We start from the raw sequence: 9,209 nt of genomic DNA, 5'->3' as shown, positions 1-9,209 counted from the left end.
GAATTGTATGAGCCCCAATAAATTGATTTAAAAAAAAAAAAAAAAGATAATGCTTTAATTGAGAAATACTGTCTGAGTAAGAAAGAATAGCTTTTCTTGTATTGTGGATCTACCACTTATCACAGACAATCTTTAAGAGAGTATTGGTTTTTTGCTTGATTTCAAATTTTTAATGGAAAAATTAGCATTCATAAATTACTCCTTTATATCCATTTATCCCATGCATTTGTCAAAAGTTTCTTAATATTTTGTGTTCAGATCCTAGCACTCAGAAATCTAAAACAAAATTAATTGATTTCAAGTTCGTTTGATCGCCGGAGTACCCTATGTGTTCTGAGTAGAATTGTGTTTCATAGAATTTTCAAGACTGACTTTTTGGAAGCAGGTCATCAATGAATGCTGTCAGCTTTCCTAAGGAGAACTCCAAACTTTCCTCAGAGGATTTTCTATGTGATTTTTAACTGCCTATCAATTAGTGAGCAATTAAGCACTTAAAATACATTTTTAAAGTAATTTAACTACAAGAAATAAGCATTTACATACTCCATATTGGAACTCTTACTTGAGTTATTCAACCTTTCAAAACCATTTGCTTTCTAGTTAAATATTTGTAACATTTGACTCTCAAATTATACAGAAGACATCATCATACAATGTGGGCAGAGAAATGATAATTATCTGTGATTAAGAGGTAGTTTCTTTTTCTGAAAAGTACTATGTGTATGCATTTTAATACCTATTTACTTTTTATATATTTTTAAAATTTTCAATTGATCATTTTATTGGGGGTGTTTACAGATATTATAACAATCCATAATTCAATTAGATCAAGCATAATTGTAGAATTGCTTCCATCATCAGTTTCAACACATTTTCTTTCTTCTTGAGCTCTTTGATATCAACTGCTCTTTATCTCTTCCTTCCCCCCTCCTAGTCCCCCAGGAATCCTTATTAATATGTATTTATATCTTACACCATTTAATGGATCCTTTCACCTACAATTCTGTTATTCAATCCACTTGAGTGGAGTTATACAGTCATCATTGATATCAGCTTCCCCTTCCTTCCCCTTTCCCCCTTCTCTTCCCATACCTTCAGGAAATCATTACTGCAGTTACTATTGTTACTATTACTTCAGTTACTATAACTGAAGGGTTATCTACCTTGGCTTTCACACATCAAAAGTTCTTAATTAAGCAAATGAACATAATGGTCTAACAAGATTAATGAGGTAAAACAAAAACCCTAATAGTAAGTAGGGGGGATATTAAAGAACTAGAGGATAATTATGTGTTTCATTAGTGCTGTGCCACACCCTGGGTATATTTCCCTGTGCTCCTGCTGTGAGGGACTGTCCAATTATCTTACAGTTGGGTTTTGGGTCGCCACTTTGTCCATGATCTTTTAGGTCAATTTGATTGCTTGTTTTTGAGCCTCTAATACCTACCTATTCCAATCAACACCTTATGATCACAAACTTGTTTAACATCAAGCCTTTAATAGCCCATATGCTATATATTTTAATAGCCATGCACCATCAGCTTTCTTCACCACATTTGCTTATGCACCCATTTTATCTTTAGTGATTGTTTCAGGAAGGTGAGTGTGTTAGTCTGGGTTGACTAGAGAAACAACTCCAGAGATACTCATTTATGTATAAGAAAGAGTTTTACATCAAAGAGCAATTGTACATTGAGACAACATCCCAGTCCTGTCCAGATCAAGTCCGTAAGTCCAATATTAGCCCATATGTACAATACCAGTCCATAAATTCCTCTTTAGACTGACGCAGGATATACAGTGATGCAAAATGAAGAAGATCACAGCCAGTAAGTGCAAAGTCTTGTGGATTCAATGGTGGTAGAATCTTCTCTGGGACTCTGGCTGCCATCAGGATGGCTCTATCTGGCTTGTCCACAGGAATGTGTAGCAGAGATAGAGTGCATCCTTATGGAGGGAAGACGAAAGGAAGTTCCCAGAATCTTCAAGAGAAGGCCACGCCCACAAGGAACGATCATCAAGCTGTGACCTGATTGACAGACTAGACTCCACCCCTTCATTCTTTTATGAAGTTGACATGAATTTGTGTAACTACCACAGTAAGTAGCATACAAAGCCACATTATTAGAACAAACCTTTCTTTAACTGAGGTAAGATTTAAGCAGAGGCCCAAAGTCCATCTACTTCCTTGCTGTGTGTGTGGATACATATAAACAAATACACCTATCTTTATATAATTATATATTACATATCCATATTTATACCTATATATGATTTTACTTCCTTCTTTTTGCCCCTTTCCTTTTTCTTTGCTCCTGCCCCACTCTCATGTTTACCCATCATTCACCTTCAGTAATTCCTATCGGATACATTTCAATTGATCAAACATGACCAGAAATGCTACACCCTCCACACTGCCAATTTTAGAGTACTTGCTGTACTTATGTCTCTGTTGTTATTGGCTCACCACTCCCCTCCCAAACCTATGCTCTTGAATGTCTTAATTAGGAATGGGTGTTGAATGTTGTCAAATGCTTTTTCTGCATCTAATGTTATCATCATGTGCGCCTTGTTCTTTTCTTATCAATGTGATGGATAATGTTGATGGATTTTCAGATTTTCAACCATCATACATGGTTGAAATTTCAGATTTTCAACCATCATACATGGTTGAAATTTCAGATTTTCAACCATCATACATACATACCATCCCTGGTATGAATCACACTTGGTCATGGTGAATTATTCGTTTCATATACTTTTGAATTCTATTGGCCAAGAAATTTCAAAGGATTTTTGACATAATGGTCCTTAGAGATATTGGCCTGTAGTTCTCTATTCTTGTGGGATACTAACCCAGTTTTGTTATCAGTATTATACTAGCTTCATAGAATGTGTTTGGGAGTTTGCCATCCTTTTCTACACTCTGGAAGGGCTTGTGTAGAATTAGTGTCAGCCCTCCCCTGAATGCTTGGTAGAATTCTCCTGTGAAGGCATTTGGGACTGGACTTCTTGTTATTGGTAATTCCTTAATAACCTTATCTATTTCTTATTTTGCTATTTGTCTGTTTAGGTTCTTAATGTCTATATGAAGTAATCTGGGAAGGGGTTGTTTTTCTAAGTATTTGTCCATGTCTTCCAAGTTGTTATACTCATTAGAGTACAGACCATTTTAGTACTGTGTAATTAGTTTTTTAAATTTCATTTAAGTCCATTGTAATTTCCCATTTCATGCTTCATCCTGGTTATTGAGGTCTGCTCCTTCCTATATTTTGTTAGATTTGCCAACAGTTTGTTGATTCTATTAAATCTCTCAAAGAACCAGCATTATACTAGGTTGATTTCCTTTGTTTTCTTGTTTTCCCACACTTGTATTTCTGCCCTAATTTTTATAATTTCTTTTGCTAATATTTGAAGAATTATTCTGTTGACTATGTTCAAACTGCTGAAGGTTTTGTGATAGAGTATCGACCATAAGTCTCTCTTCCGTCTTCATAGATGCATTTATGGCTATCAAACATCCCCTCATAACTGCCTTTGCTATGTCCCACAGGCTATGGTATGCTGCTTTCTCATTCACATTAGTTTCTAGAAACTTCCTAATTTCACCTCTAATTTAACCAATACCCAGTCCTTTTAAAGAAGTAAGTTACTCATCCTCGAAGTGTTTGCCTTTTTTAAAAATATTTCATTTGTTTATTTCCAGCTTTATGGCATAATGGTCAAAAATAGAAGTCTGTGTTACCTCTATATATTTGAATTTACTCAAGCTTGATTTGTGTCCAAGCATGTGGTCTATTTTCAGATACATTCCATGTGTACTTGTAAAGAATGTGAATTTGCTTACATTTGGGTGGAGACCTCTGAATGGGTCTATTGTGTTGAATTGTCTAACTGTAGAGATTAAATCTGCATCCTTCTTGTTGACTACTACATGTCTTGGTGTTTTCTTCTTGGGGATTCAGTCTAATTGGTGTTCTCTCTGCTTCCTAATGATTTCCTGATTTTCATTACATTGGGGAAGTTTTCTTCCAGGAATTCCTCGCTATTTTGGCTGTTGATTTCTTCATTATGTCATACACTGTTATCCCAATTATACTAATATTGTCCCTCTTCGTAGCATTGTTCATTGTTCTCAGATTTTCTATGGCTCTTTGCCTATCTTGTTTGATTGCTTTTCCTGTTTGTTGAATTCCATTTGGCTATCTTCGATGTCACCGATACAATTCTCCTTTGCGTCTGGCCTGTTGGTGAGGTTTCTTACTGTATTCTTTGATTCTGTTGTGTCGTCCTTAACTCTTGAATCTCCCTTCAGTGTGTAGACTATGTTCTCTATTATTTCATCCTTTTTCTGTATGGATTCCTTCATATACTGTATGACTCCAAGCAGCATTCTGAAGATTTATTTCTGTGTCGGTTCAAAGTCTGCTTCATCTGTGTATGTCACGAGGTTCAGGTCCTCCTCCAACATGGGAATTATTTTCTCTTGTTTTCTTGTAGTGGCTGTTGATGTGAGTTGTTGTCTGCAAGGCATTTTAGTGGAACTCAGCATCATTTTCCTGGGAGTCCAGGAGCCCCCTGTTTTCTTTATTTATATCAAAAACAGTTGATTATTGTAATGTGCGTGTGCCTAATGATTGTTGTTACCATATAGTCCTGTTAATTGTTTGGCTAAAAATTAAGTCATGGAAGTGAGTTTATTTCTTAACCAGAAGGGTAATCAAGGGTCGTAGTCTCAGGGGTTCCAACAGTCTCCATCTGGCCACTGAGCATGATCTTTTTTATGATATTAAATTTAGTTCTATGTTTTTCTCCCACTTTATCCAAGACTTGCTAATGTGGTCCCTTTCAGAGCAGTTGGTCATGGTAGCCTGATACCATCTAGTTTTAGTTTCAGGGTCATGGAAGCTGATGATCATGTGGTACACTAGTCCATTAACTAATTGCATCCATGAATCTTTAGTCTTCTCATTCTTTCCTCTAGATGGTAAAAGGCCAATATACTTATCTTAGATGGCCTCTCATGAGTTTTTAAGACCTATTCACCAAAGTAAGATATAGAACATCAACTTTGCGAACTATTTTATGTCAGTTGAACTTGGTGTCCCTTAAGATCATGGTCCTGAGTCTCCGGGTCTAGTAATTCATTCCATCAAGATCATTGATGATGTTTTAAAAGTTTTCATAATGTTGGACCGTACATTCAGCATCAGTAAATGCATGTAAAGAAATATGTTCTGTCAAACCTCCATATTTGTGGTTACAGTCCCATCTTCCACTCACACCTGTTCAAGCTGCTTGTCTATGCTTGTATCCATTTGTTGCATACATTAAGTATTATTTTAGGGTTGCATCTATAGCATTTATTTCTATTGCCTCTAACTCTTAAACTCACTTCAGAGTCTTCCACTGCTTCAATCAGTGCTGACCTCCCAATTTTAGTTTACTGTCTTCCCAGTCACCCAAGTTAATATGTGTCTACCCTTTACTTAGTAATTTACCATCTGTGTTAGACAAGGTTCTCTAGAGAATAAAATACAATGCACACTTATATTTATATGAAACAAGATTTACATCAAGAAATGGCTCACAGAGTTGCATACATTATGCTATTTCCTATCATGAAATGGTGATTGAAGATCACATCATGGAAGATTACATTGTGGTAAATCACATCATGGGGGTTACTACCAAACCACTGAGAGCCCTAATCTAACCAGGTTGACACAGTCCACCTTTTATCAACTGTACCACCTATATGTATCTCCTAAAACTCTATGTAATCTCGAAGCAAAAACAAAACTAAAGTCATACTTGCACCTAATATGATATAAATAAAAGGAATACAACCAAAAACACATTGTTGTTGTTATTGTTAAGTGCCATTGAGTTATTTTGGACCCATAACATTGAATTATCTGACCCATTGAGTTATTTCTGACCCAACAGAATGAAACACTGCATGGTCCTTTGCCATTTTCACAATTGTCCCTATGCCTGAGCTTACTGTTTCAGACATTGTGTCAATCCATCTCATTGAGGGGTGGATTGACACAATACCCTTCTACTTTATCAAGCATGATGTTCTTCCCCAGGGACTGGTCTATCCTGACAACATGACCAAAATAGGCAAGATGAAGTCTCTCCATCCTTGCCTCTAAGGAGCACTGTGATCATACTTTTCAAGAAATATTTGTTTGTCCCCTTAGTCCTAGGATTAGACCATGACATGAAAATGCACTAATCCCAGTTATATCTTATATTTTATAAATAATGAAAGCAAAAATATTTGACACATGCATTCAAAGAGTAAATATTCACAATTATTATAGTCCTCATTTTCACAACTGGTCATGTGGCTGTAGATGGTATTTAGAACTACCTTCTTCCACCACCCTTTCTATATTCTCTTTCTCCTCAGCATGTGCCTGGTCATGGTTCTTTATCTGAAGGAATGATCCAAATGTTCATTCTTGAGGAAGTGTGGCCATTAGTAGTTATTTTAGAATTAAATTGCTGTAGTTTATCCTTTAATTAATCAAAAGAGATGGTAGTACTATGAAACAACCTAAGGAATCTCTTGAAACCCAGACATATTCTTCTTAGCTCTTCATAAAATACAAATCCAATTTCCCCAAGGTAATCAGGGTAAATCCCACCACTCAATACAATAGCGCCCTTCTTTGCATGTTGATCCAGATACACATACACATGAGCATGTGTATAGAAAGAGATTCATATCAAGAAATGACACAACTTTGATTGTGTTATGTTAGATCCCAAAGTGAAGTTGATTATAGGGTTAGATCACATAATGGAGAATCACTCCCAAATCACTAAGAACCCTGGCCTATGTAAGTTGATTCAAAACCAGACAATCATACCTGCTCTTCCTTTTTCATGCCTGGTTGCCATCAAATAATCCTTATTTAAATGTGCACATATTTTCTTGACTTAAAAAAGTAGTTTCATATAAGTATTTTTCTGATAGATTTATTTTATTCACTACCATGTCTTCTCACTTCATATTATCTGATGTTTACTAGATGTCTGCCTATTCTTTAATGTTGTATAGTGTGTATGTATGTATGTGTGTATATGTATATATATATAATGGTTTTACAGTTGGGCATTCAGACTGTGTTCGTCTTTTTTATTGTGAATATTGGTATAATTGAAATATTGTTGTTGCTATTGTTGTGTGCTTCTAGTTGGCTTCAATTCATAGCAACCCCTTGTAAAACATAACAAAAGACTGCCTGGTCCTCAAAATTGCCATCCTCAAAATTGATGCTATTTAAACCCATTTTTGTATCTACTATGTCCATCCATTACATTGGAGAGCTTCTTTTTTACTGACCACTCAATTTATCATGTATGACGTCCTTTACCAAGGACCTTTCTATACTAACAACATATCCAAAGTATGTGAGATAAAGGCTTACCATTAAAGAATATAGGCTTCAATATGAATGGCAACTCAATGTAAAGACAGGCAAAATTCCTACAATTTTACCAAGAGACAACATTATATTAAATGGAGAAAAATTAAGTTGTCAAAGACTTTATTTAAGCTGGTTCCCCAATGAGTATTTATGGCAGTGCAGCAATCAAATGATAAATCACATTGGACAAATCTGTTCAAACCTGATACAAGTATGAAAGAACAGGGATGCCACTTTGAGGACTCATATGTGAGCCCGACCAAAGCCATCATTTTTAGAAATGCTACATATGTGTGAATAAAGAAGACCAAAAAAGAATTGACACATTTTAATTATGGTATCGGGGAAGAATATGGATACTACATGAACTTTCTTGGAAGTAGTGCAGTCAAAATGCTTCAAAGAAGCAAGGATGGCAAGGTTCTACCTCACATACTTGGGACATATTATCAGAGGAGACCAGTCCTTGGGAAAAGGACCTCATGCTTGTGTAAGACTTGGTGGAAGGGAACGACTCCTAATGAGATGGATTGACAGAGTGGCTGAAACAATGAGTTCAAACATGACATGACCTGTGACTGGCAGAGGTCTGTGCAGTGTTTCATTATGTTGTACATAAGCTTGCTTTCTGTGGGAACCAGCTTGAAGATACCTAACAACATGAAGCCGATGTTTCTTCTCAATCTTAGTCATGTCACATTATCAACGAAGGTCCTGAAAACATTATTCCATCTGTGTCATTAAGATCGACTTTCCTTTGAGGAGGCATCTCTTCCTTAGTTATGTTCTCAGTGCCTTTCAACCTTAGGGGCTTGTCTTCATGAACAACGTCAAACAATATTCCACTCATATTCACATTTTTTCAGGTAATTCTTTGTAGTCTATCTTAGTCTGAAAGTTCTGCTGAATCCTGTCAATCATTGGTGACTCTGCTCCTATTGGAAATACTGGAATCAGAGCTCTTCAAATCACAACAACATGCATGCCATCTCAGTATGACATACTGGACATGCTGACAGGTGAATAATAGCCTTGAACTCTACAGAGCCTGAAAATATATCTTCATGTTACAATATGTAATGATATAGCAATATGACACTCTTGATAAAATTAATGGAGCTATGAATTATGGTACCTTCAGAAGAAACATAGAACCACTGTTTCTGTAATAATTCTTTAGTAACAATGCTTCCTAGAATATCAGTCCAGGGCATATCCATGCGCTTGATGGCATGAACAGTTAAGCTCATGGCTACTAATTGAAAGACTGGTCGTTTGAACCCAACCACAGGCACAATGGGGTGTAGGGGTGGAAAAGACGTGAAGATGAACTTATGAAAGGTGCAGTCATTAAAATTCCTATGGAACATATTTCTAATCTTATATAACTAAGTTCACTATAAACTAGAATCAACTCAATAGCAACAGGTTTGGATTTCTGTTCTCTCAAAGGTCAGAGATTCTATATACTAAGATTTATAACCCTGTCCTAATAGTGCTTATAGATGAAGATAATAAATAAGTAGGCTAATGAAAGTGAAAAATTTTATTAAGAGTTTATACGCAATGTTAATATTTTAAGTGAAAAAAGTTATAATCAAAACAGTATTACAATAATTTTCTACATTGATTCTCTTGAGTAAGAACACTGCCTCCCTTTTCTAAATGTTCATTTAATAATTCAGATCCAGAGAAGCACTCCTTTGAAATGCTGGGTAATTCTAGCAAATAAAGAAAGATAGCATCCGGTACTCTTATATGAAT

General features: G+C 35.8%; 1 pseudogene; it reads right to left on the bottom strand.

The window, feature by feature from the left end:
* LOC101652204 overlaps positions 1-8,695 on the bottom strand; it is a 10,481-nt pseudogene extending 1,786 nt beyond the window's left edge.
* Between the last annotated feature and the right edge of the window lie 514 nt (positions 8,696-9,209).

Source organism: Echinops telfairi, unplaced genomic scaffold (assembly GCF_000313985.2).
Source record: "Echinops telfairi isolate 266 unplaced genomic scaffold, ASM31398v2 ScPeMD7_6;HRSCAF=24_1, whole genome shotgun sequence".
NCBI classification, from domain to species: domain Eukaryota; kingdom Metazoa; phylum Chordata; class Mammalia; order Afrosoricida; family Tenrecidae; genus Echinops; species Echinops telfairi.
Note: the sequence above shows the minus strand (reverse complement) of the source record. Positions and strands in the feature narration are given on the sequence as shown.